This window comes from Globicephala melas, chromosome 2, assembly GCF_963455315.2.
Source record: "Globicephala melas chromosome 2, mGloMel1.2, whole genome shotgun sequence".
Classification (NCBI taxonomy): domain Eukaryota; kingdom Metazoa; phylum Chordata; class Mammalia; order Artiodactyla; family Delphinidae; genus Globicephala; species Globicephala melas.
In genome coordinates, this window is record NC_083315.2 from 127,311,464 (window position 1) to 127,322,696 (window position 11,233).

General features: G+C 41.1%; 1 pseudogene; it reads left to right on the top strand.

The window, feature by feature from the left end:
* Nucleotides 1-439: 439 nt before the first annotated feature.
* Nucleotides 440-1,474, top strand: LOC115852262 (cathepsin Z-like; annotated as a pseudogene).
* The last annotated feature ends 9,759 nt before the right edge of the window (nucleotides 1,475-11,233 follow it).

The following is an 11,233-nucleotide window of genomic DNA, read 5'->3' on the forward strand; positions in this document are numbered from 1 at the left end:
GTCATCTGAGTGAAACCGGCGAGAGACAGTTTCCAAATACATGAAGGAGAGTAGCAAGAAGAGTTGGTACAAAATGAGAAAAACAGTTACAAAGGGTGGTGGGGCCCAGTGCCTAAGTCCTGGTGTGGATGTTACCTCTCTGAGTTCTCAGGAAAGGCAGGAACCTTTTGAAAATAAGGCAGCCAGAACTCTATCTGAGGTAAGCCAAGCTTAGACCAGGCACAGCAGAAGTCGACGAGCATCCTTTCTACTCCTGCCTCGAGGCTGGTTCTATGTACCACGGCAGGGCGCTTGAAATTTAGAGACATGAGGGTTTAGAGTTCACTTCTAGTCTTAGATTTAGATGTCAAATGTCTAAGAAAGTAACAAATGGGGAGTTCTGGAAGGATGTGATTCAAGAAACAAGAACTGGGGGTCCGATCGCACCGGCGCGGGGTCCATGGCGTCGTTCAGGCCGCCGCCGCTGCTCTGCCTGCTCTTGCTGCTGGTGGAGCGGCGCAGCCCGGCTTCCACTTCCGCCCGGGCTGTCAGCCCCTGGCGGGAAACAGCTCACCCAGTTGGGGCGCAAGACATACCCCCGGCCTCGTGAGTACCTGTCCCCATCGGATCTGCCCAAGAGCTGGGACTGGCGCAACGCGGATGGGGTCAACTACGCCAGGGTCACCAGGAGCCAGCACATCCCCCAGGACGGCGGCACCAGCGCCACGGCCGACCGGAGCCCCAACAGGCGCAAGGGGGCGTGGCCTTCAGTGCAGCACGTCATCGACGGCGGCAACGCCGGCTCCTGGGAGGCGGGCGACCACCTGCAGGGGTGGGAGCACGCCCGCCCGCGCCGCATCCCCGACGAGACCCGCAACAACGACCAGGCCAAGGACCAAGAGTGTGACAAGTTTAACCAGTGCGGAACCTGCACCGAATTCAAAGAGCGCCGTGTCATCCAGAACTACACCCTTTGGGAAGTTGGCGACTATGGCTTGGTCTCCAGGAGGGAAAAGGTGATGGTAGAAATCTACACAAACGATCCCATCAGAGGCGGTACGATGGCAACAGAAAAGAGGTCTAACTACTCTGGAGGCATCTATGCTGAATACCATGACAAGGCCTACATAAACCACATCATTTCCGTGGCCGGGTGGGGCGTCAGCGATGGGATGGAGTACTGACTTGTCCGGAATTCATGGGGCGAGCAAGGCTGGATGAGGATAGTGACCAGCACCTACAAAGGTGGGAAGGGTGGGCTTCCCTGGTGGCGCAGTGGTTGAGAGTCCGCCTGCCGATGCAGGGGACGCGGGTTCGTGTCCCGGTCCGGGAGGAAACGACATGCCGCGGAGCGGCTGGGCCCGTGAGCCATGGCCGCTGGGCCTGCGCGTCCGGAGCCTGTGCTCCGCAACGGGAGAGGCCAAAAGACGGGAAGGGTGCCGATTACAACCTTGCTGTTGTAAGCTGTTGCACATTTGGGAACCCCACCGTTTAAGGCAGACGTCTCCAACGAGCAGTTCTTAAAGAAATGATCTCATGAGCCGTAACCAGAGGGGATCCCATCATCATGGGCACTGGGTTGGTACTGCCATGGTTCGAGAGAACTGGGGGTTGATGTTCAAGTATCTGACGCCTGGTAACGGCACTGAGCACGGAGGAGAGACACCCGTCAAAATGCCTCATGGGCTGAAAGAGTGATCCCAGGGGAGAGTCTGAGGGGGGCGACTTAGCACCTGCACAGGACTGCTTCCTGTCATGATGATGGCAGCGAACCATCTACCTGGAGAAGAGTGATCACCAGACAGTGAATGATGTGACCTGTGTTTTCTTCAATAGATGATTTGGCAGCTATGGTTTGTGATGTATTTAAGAGGTAAAAACAGTTCAGACTTATCACCAGTTCCTTTGTCACCTTGAAATCAATGGTGGGGTAGTGGGGGGAGATGGCAATTTCAAGATGCCAAGGGATGAATAAAATACACACTTCAAGAAGGGAAGGAAGGAACAGGGAAGGAGGAGGGGAAGGAGACGGAGAGGGAGGGAGGAGAGAAGGAAGGAAGGGAGGAAGGAAAGAAGATAAGGAAAGAAACGAAAAAGAAAAAAAAAAAGAAACAGGAACTGAGAGCCCATCATGGGGCAGGGTGTTGGCCCCAGGACTGGAGACATGGGCTTGATTAGACACAATGCTGCCCACATGGAGCTGTGGTCTGTCCAGGATTATGTGTCTTACATTCCAGCCCACTGTAGGTTTCCAAGATGGGATGGGGTTGGATAAAGCACAAGTACACTTTCAGAACCACGTGCTAATATGTGTGGAAATAATAACTAGAAAAGTCTGCAGTGATAGGACTCTGTTTTCTTCCCCTACTTTAGTGGTATTGCCCACACTTCAAATAACCTTTGTATTACGCATCTTCCGCGCCGTGTTTCTTCAATACCTGCCTTGACTTCTCTCCTGCTAAGCTCTGCTCTACCACACACTTTTACCTCCCTAGAGAGCTAATTATAAGCCTGTATTTTAGTGTCTACTTACAAGGAAAGCTTGTGTCAAAAGCAGCACATATCTATATAGAAATTGCAAAGAGTGTAAGTCCAGAACAGCGATGAAGCAATGCCCATGGATATGTTCACCAAGTAATGACTCAGGGAAGTTGAAACTGGTCTGGTCAGGATAGTGCTGGCAACTGGATGCCTAATAAGTGTTTATTGACAATAATCATCATGATAATGATAAAATGACCTGGTATAAGTTTATTTGGGACGTTTTCTACCAATAATAAGGGGGCAGAGGAACTTCTATGCTCATCAAGATCAGAGCTTAGAAAAAAAAAAAAGATCAGAGCTTAGGCTACTTCAGCCTTGTGGGTAAGTTTACACCTTTGCAGGCCCATCAGGTTTTTCACTAGTCCTTCCATCTTGAGAAATAATGCTTCTGATGTAATAGTAGCTTAGAATATTTGAGCATTAGGTCTTAAGTGACTTTTAATCACAGGCTTTCTTGCTAACGTTACAATCTCTTTTAGGCCTTTGGTCTCCTGAGCCAGTTCTGCATAGCTGGGGTGCTATTATCACTTTCTTTTCTCTATTTCAAGGGTATAAGGTGTAAGGGGGAAAAAAAGTAGAAGTAGGAATAGTTTAAGTGTGCATTTACATCTTGGATTTTGAAGAGGAAACTCAGATCTTCCAAACTGTCTTTTATCATCTATTCAAGGTCTAGAGCACTATAGAAGTTCCCCTCCCCTTAAAACAAAACAAGAACTTTTTTCAGAGCTTCCATGCACTTTTGTGTTTATAGATGGAAATATCTGTGAGATTACACATTTTCAAGCCTTACTGCAGATCCCTAGTTCTAGTGGGATTATATAAAACCTGGTATTGTTGAAAACCCTCCTTCTGTCTTCCATTCTTGAAGCAGGATTGAACATTTTATCAAATTGACAACAAGGGAGTGTTTTACCTGCTTGACTTAGTCTTACTATTTTATTTCAGTGCAGTGTGTCTACACCCTGCTGGGTGTGGAGGCCATGACTCACCTGGAGAGAGGATGTTGTTCACTGGCGGCATCCAGGGTGTTGCAGGATGACTGAGGCACTTCTCATTTGGACTTGGTGCCATTTTGTTCCTTCCCTTGTTCTCGTTGGATATTTACTTGGCTACTTGCTGCCAAGGAGAACCAGTCCGTTGAGTATTCAAATATTAACTCCTCTTTCTACACAAGTGGCCAAGCAAGTTTTTACTGGAAATGTAGCCTGGTGCCTGAGGAAAGATGGGGTGGGGAGAAGAGAGATTGAGGTTAAAAGGCAAAGGGACCTGCAGAAAATAGCTTTTCTGTCTGATTACAAGTTTTATGACACTTTTCCATTGTCCATAATCTTTGTGCACAAGCTTAAGAAAACATTTAGTGAGAATAACGTCACATTAATCAATTTGTACCAAGAAGCTTCCTCTTCCTGCTGCACCACCATCCGCTTGGCCCATTAGAGCTCAGAGAAGGATCTGACCCCTGGCGGTCTGACTCCTGTGAGTCACATTTTGTACATAACACCTCCTCCCTTCACCACCTCTCAGACTAAGCAGGTGCCCAGAGCTCTAGTGGTTACAGGCCAGGTAAAGCTGTGGGGAGAAGCTATCTGGATGGAAACAGCTGCACTCAGGTGAAGGGTGGAAGCTGTACACCAGGCACCCGGTTCCTCCTGAGGTTATCAATACTCTCCTTGTTCTCAGAGGCTCACTCACCCCTGTATCCTTCTCTTTCCCTCCTGTGGGCACTTCCGGAGCTGGGTAGCTTGAGTACAACTCTTACCCAAAGCTTTTCCTCTCTTTAAAAAAATATGTGACTAATTTATCAAGAGTTATATCCAAGAGTGTTCAAATTGGGTATTTGGGGTAGTTAGTCCCAAACCCAACTGTATATCAGAAACATGGGAGCATGGAAGAGGGAGAAGTTGGTTTAGAAATACACATTCCAAAACAACAAAGTCCTACTGTATAGCACATGGAACTATATTCAATGTCCTGTGATAAACCATAATGGAAAAGAATATGAAAAAGAATGTATATGTGTATAACTGAATCACTTTTCTGTACAGCAGAAATTAACACAACATTGTAAATCAACTATACTTCAACAAAATAAATTTTTAAAAAAAGAAACACACATTCCAGGACTAGATAGCTTTATTGGAGAATTCTACCAAAAATTTAAAGAAGCATTAATATTACTCTTTCTCAAAATCTTCCCAAAAATTGAACAGAAGGGAACACTTCTTAACTCATTCTATGAGACCAGCATTACCCTGATACCAAAGCCAGTAAAAGACACAACAAGGAAAGAAATCTATAGACCAGGACCCATTAAGAATATAGATTAAAAAAAAAATACTAGCAAATCAAATTCAGTGACATATTAAAAGGATTATATACCATGACCAAATAGAATTTATTCATGGAATGCAAGGATAGTTCAGCATTTAAAAACCAATCACTATAAGAACAAACGTATAGACAACAAGAGGGGAAGTGGCCGGTTGGCAGGGGTGGGGGGGTTGATGGTGGTGGGATGAACTGGGAGATTGGGATTGACATATATACACTAATTCATAACTAATAAGAACCTGCTGTATAAAAAATAAATAAATTTCAAAAATTCAAAATAAATAATTAATTTTTAAAAATCAATCACTATAATATACCACATTAATACAATAAAGAAAAAACCCCACAGAATCATTTCAATTGATGCAGAAAACCATTTGACAAATTCAACACTCAATGACAAAACTAGAAACAGAAGGAAACTTCCTCAACTTATAAAGGCCATATATGAAAAATCCTCAGCTAATATCCTACTCAATGGTGAAAGACTGAGAGGTTTTCACTTAAGATTAGGAAAAAAAGAAGGGTGTCTGCTTCCTTCAACATAATATTGGAAGTTCTAGCCAGAGAAATTGGGCAATAGGAAAAAAGGCATCCAAATTGGAAAGAAAAGAGTAAAATTATCTCTGTTCACAGACAACAGAATCTTTTATGTAAAAAATCCTAAGGATTACACACACACACACACACACACACACACACACAACAGCTAGAGTTAATTTTAAAAATGTAGCAGTTGCAGGATACAAAATAACACACAAAAAATCAGTTACATTTCTATACATTAGCAATGAAAAATCTGAAATGGATATTAAAAATATCATTCCATTTATCAGGGTGTCAAAAACAATATAGTATTCAGGAATAAATTTTTAATCAAGGAGGCTAAATACTTGAACATTGAAAATTACAAATCATTGCTGAAAGAAATTAAAGAACACTTAAATAAATGGAAAGACATCCTGAGTTCATGTACTGGAAGACTTCATATTGTTAAAAGGAAAATATTGCCCAAATTGCTCTACACATACAATGCAATCTCTTTCAAAATCCCAACAGCAGTTTTTTTTTTTCAGAATAGAAAAATCTATTTTAAGATTCATATGGAAGCTCAAAGGACCTGGAATAGTCAAAACAACGTTTCAAAAGAAGAACAGAGTTGGAGATCTCACACTTTCTGATTTCAAAACTTACTACAAAGCTACAATAATCAAAGCAGTGTGGTACTGGCATAAGGATGGGCATATAGACCAGTGGGATAGAATAGAGATCCTAGAAACAAAACCTTGTATATGTGATCAAATGATCTTTGACAAGGGTGCCAAGACCATGTGATAGGGAAAGGACAATCTTTTCAACAAATGGTATGGGGAAAACTAGATATCCACATGCAAAAGAAAGAAATTGGACACTTTCCTTATACTATATACAAAAATCCGTTTTGTTTAGGAACAAAGACCTAAACTTAAGAGCTAAACTATAAAACTCTTAGAAGAAAACACAGGAGAAAATTTTCATTACATTGGACTTGGTTATGATTTCTTGGACATGACACCAAAAGCACAGGCAAGAAAAGAAAAAATAGACAGACTGGACTTCAACAAAATTAAAAACTTTATTGCATTGAAGGACACTCTTAATAGAGTAAAAGGACAACCCACAGCATGGGAAAAATATTTGCAAGCCTGATAAGGAGTTAATATTCAGAGTATATTAAAAACTCCTATAACTCAACAGCAAAAAATCAAAACAAAACCTAATTTTAAAATGGGCGCATTAAATGATGTATTTTAAAAAATAAAAAATAAAAAAATAAAATGGGCAAAGGACTTGAACAGACATTTCTCCAAAGAAGATATACATATGGCCAATGAGCACATGAAAAGATGCATGAAGATAGTCGTGAGGAAAATGCAAATCAAAACCACAAAGAGATATCACTCCACACCCCTTAGGATGGCTATTACCCAAAACAAAACAAAATAAAACACAACAAAAAACAAACAAAATAACAAGTGTTGACATAATTGTAGAGAAATTGGAACTCTCGTGCATAGCTGATGGGAATGTAAAAAGGTGCGCTGTTGTGGAAACCAGTTTAATGGTTCTTCAAAAAGTTAAACAGCATTACATGTGACCCGGCAATTCCACTCCTTGGTATATACCCAAAATAACTGAAAGCAAGCACTGAACCAGAAACTTGTATACCATTCACAGTAGCTGAAAAATAGAAACAACCCAACTGTTTTACCAAGAGATGAATGGATAAAGAAAATGTGCTTTATACATACAATGGATATTGTTTAGCCATAAAGAGGAATGAAATTCTAATACATGTTATAACGTAAATGAACCTTGAAAATATTATGCTAAGTAAAATAACAAAATGACAAATATCATATGATTCAATTTATATGTGGTACCTGGAAAGTAGAATAGAGATTACCAGGAGCTGGGCGGGGCAGGGGGAGGAAGAAATGGAGAGTTATTTTTAAACCCTTGCAGAGTTCCTGTTTGCGATGATTAAAATGTTTCAGAATGGATAGTAGTGATGATGGCATAATGCTGTGAGTGTATTCGTGCCACTAACTTGTACACATAAAAATGGTTTAAGTGGTAAATTTTATATTATGAATATTTTATCATAGTTAAAAAAAAAACCTTTTTTTAAAAACAATACACATACCAGGGCCCCATTCTTGAAGAACTGAGAGGCTGATGTGGTAAACATGGGGTGGGAACCTGGAGTCTGTATTTTCTTTGAAATGCCTTCTTGTCTTTCTCAGGCATAGACAGGTTTGGGAATTTAGGATTTACTCTCTGTCAACTCTTTCCAAGGGGACTGATGCCATTCTGTGAGGAAATGCTCACCAGTCTATGAGGAATGCGTGTTTTTCATGGATCTAAGTGTATTAAACTTAAAATGCTGCTTTTAAAATCTGAGATTGTCATGATCACATTGTTTTGGTATTGAGGTGCCCACTCATTTATGGTAGCAAGAGCCAGGTTGTTTTTTAAAATGTCTGTACTTGGGTAAAATAAAAATGAGCAATTCTTTTTTGGGTTCCCCCCCAAATTGTGAAATTTTAATGGTTTGTTGAATTCCAGAGGCTGGAAACCTTCGCTGCAGGTGCCAGCCATTTGAAAATATGGTAACAGAGACCGCTCCTGCTACTTATTTGTACAATAAGAAATTGAAAGGATCTATACATTTTTCTGTTGTTCGCAGGATCCTTGAGCAAAAAATGGGAGAGTTGAAACTGACAGTACTAAGATGTTATTCCTCCTGCTGTGTGTTGCAATGTTCTTCCTCCAGAGGTGGAGATGGGGCCGGGAGGGTATAGTATAACTCTTCCCGGAGAAGATGCCTTCTGGTGCCCCCCAGTTGCCCTTGAAGGCCCCCCCTCGCCTCCCTGAGTTTGGGGGCTGAGGAAGGGCAGGGGCCGAGGAACAGCCGTTGCTAAGGGGCTGCGTCTGACGGGAATGCGGCGTCTGTGGGAGCCACACCTACCCCGCCCTTTAGGCAGATTAGTTAATTATTGAAAAGTGCTTGGGAAGCACAAAGGGCTGGAGAGACTCCATGTGCTGTTGCTCAGGCCTGTGTGGGAGCTGGCATTTCTGAGACACTGAGGCTCCTCCAGGAGTCTGTGGAACAAGAAACAGTTCTTCGCTGTCGTGGTGCAGGCTTCTCAGGATCTGTCCCAGGAAACAGACAGACGGTTCCAGGGAATTCTTATACGGTGCATTCTATCTCCAGAGAGAAGTTAAGTTTCTTTTGTGATAGGATTTGTAAGATATTTAGATAAATGAGCCACATCAGACTTCAGTTTTGTTTTCTTGTTTTAAATTTTGTTTGTTTTAAAAGTTTACATTCAGGTCATTTATACATAAACAAGATCATATAATATGTTCTGTCCTGTGACTTACTTTTTTTTTTTTTAACTTAACAATGTACCCTGGACTTCTTTCTGTGTTAGTACATAGAGGTTTCCCTCATTTTCTTTAACATTCTTTCCTGATTGTGGGTACATAGGTGTTTGCCATTTTTCAGCATCACAAACGATATTACAGCAAACATACTTGGACCCAAATTTATGTGCTTATGCATAAATATTCTGAAGGATATATTCCCAGAGGTAGAATTTCTGGACCAAAAGGCATGCACATTTGAATTTGGGGTAAATAATACTAAAGCTTCTCCCCAAAAATTCTGTTCTAATTTACAAAGACACCAAAATACTCATCAACACTGAACATTATCAATTAAAAAAAAAATTGCTAACATTACATGCAGAAAAATCCGTGTCATTTAAAATTGCATTTATCTGATTGACCAGTTTTATTGTGCATCTTTTCATATGCCTGTTGACCATTTGGATGTGGGGGAGCATTTTCTTGTAGTATAAAAATACAGAAAAGTACACAAGTCGTAAGTGTACTACTGAAAGAATTAACACGGCCTGAGCTCTTCTTGTAACCACCACCCAGGTCGAGAAATTGAATATTATCAGACCTTTTCCCACCTCCCCCAAAGAAATCACTATCCTGTAATATACCTCCTATAGATTAGTTGTGCTTGTTTTTGAACTTCATAAAATGGAACCATACAACATGCACTCTTAGGTCTAGCTTCCTTCATTCAACATTATGAGTATTCATGTACTTGCTCGTAGCTGTAATATATTAATATACATTGCTTATTATATTCCATTATGTGAATATACCACAATTTATTGATTGATGGACATTTGGGTTCTTTCCACCTTTCAGCTATTAGCAAATATTGATGCTATGAACATTCTTGTGCATGTTTTTTAGAATACATGTGCATACATTTCTGTTGTGTATATATATCTAGGAATGAAATTTCGGGGTCATGAGTAGTATTATCAAACTGGCTAATTGTGAATTTCCTATGACTATTCCTTGTATGTTAATTATTAGGTGGTTTGTATGTGTTCTATTTATTCTGGATGCTAATTCTTTGTATAGCTATTGTAAATATTTTTTCCTGGTCTTTATTTATATTGACTTTTAGTTCACAAAGTTTAAAATTTTTATTTAGTCAATGCTATAAATCTTTTTCTTTATGGTTTCTGAGTTTTATGTCTTGCTTAGAAAGTCCTTCCCTATCTTAAGATTGTAAAATATTCTCTCATGTTTCCTTTTAATACTCATTTTGATTTTCACATTAGGCTTTTTAATCAATCTGGAATTTATGAGGGTGAGAGACAGAGGCTAATTTATTATCCAACACTTAGGGCATGAATAAAATTGTACCATTTGCTGCCTAGATTTTTAAATATTTTTTTTTTTTGAATTTCAAGACAGGTGATAACATCAAAGAGCTAAGGAACTGTCAAAAATTTAAAAAAATTTTTTTTTTTTTTACTTTGGTATAGTTTCCCCTAATTTACGCCTCAGTTAGATCTTAAATGGGGCAAATGTTCTATATCAGTGGTTGCCACCCCAAATGCCATGCATATAAATGGTCAATAACTAGTTATTCATTTACTGTGCATTTATTTAACTTAAAGGTGTGGTTCTCATGGACTTTTGTGTCTAATAAGGAGGAAGATTCCATTCTGGAATCTTCAAGCTAGCCTGATGCACACTGAATCTGGGTTCTCGGGCTAGGAAAACCACAGCTGCTTCTTCCCTCCTAGAGCCCCAGCTCCTCTCAATCTGAGTAGATGCCCCAAAATAGGTCATGTGCTCTGAGTCCATCCTCAGTATAAAAAGGGGTCCAATTTGAACTTTATCACAAATCCCCAGGGTCAGCTTTTGTTTTTAGACAGGACTTCCTCAAGCAAGGCTGCCCGCTTAAGGGAAACTATTTTCCTGACCAGCTGGATGTTGGGTGTAGGGTCACATAGGGGAGAAGTGTGTTTGAACTCAGTCTGTTCTCCCCCTTGGCCTGACATGGCGCATCGGCTCCTTGTCGTGTCTGTTAACTAGTGGTGCTCAGCATGGGCTTGTCTGGTTGTTCGCAGACTTTCCAGCTGCTTGTGATGTGAGCTGGTTTTGTTCTGTCTGCCCCTCCTCTCTGAAACCTTTTTCCTTACACATTTTTGGGAAGGCTGATTACTTGGGATTTAGTTAACATGTTAGAGAACTGGAGCTTGAGCTGGGATGAGGAGAAGAAAAATCCCCCTAGCTTGACAAAGAGCTTGGTTTCAGGCTGGTGAACTGCACATTCCACGGTGAACCACCTGAGCTGGTTTGCTTGGAATCTGCTCTGCTGGCCAAGCTCCAAACATATAATCAAAAGTGGCCTGAAATCACTCATTTTGCCACTTGCATTCTTAGGTTCACAATGTAAGGATCTGGCTGGTGCCTGTCCTGAAAGCATGGAATTTTCTACTGTTTGTGACACATG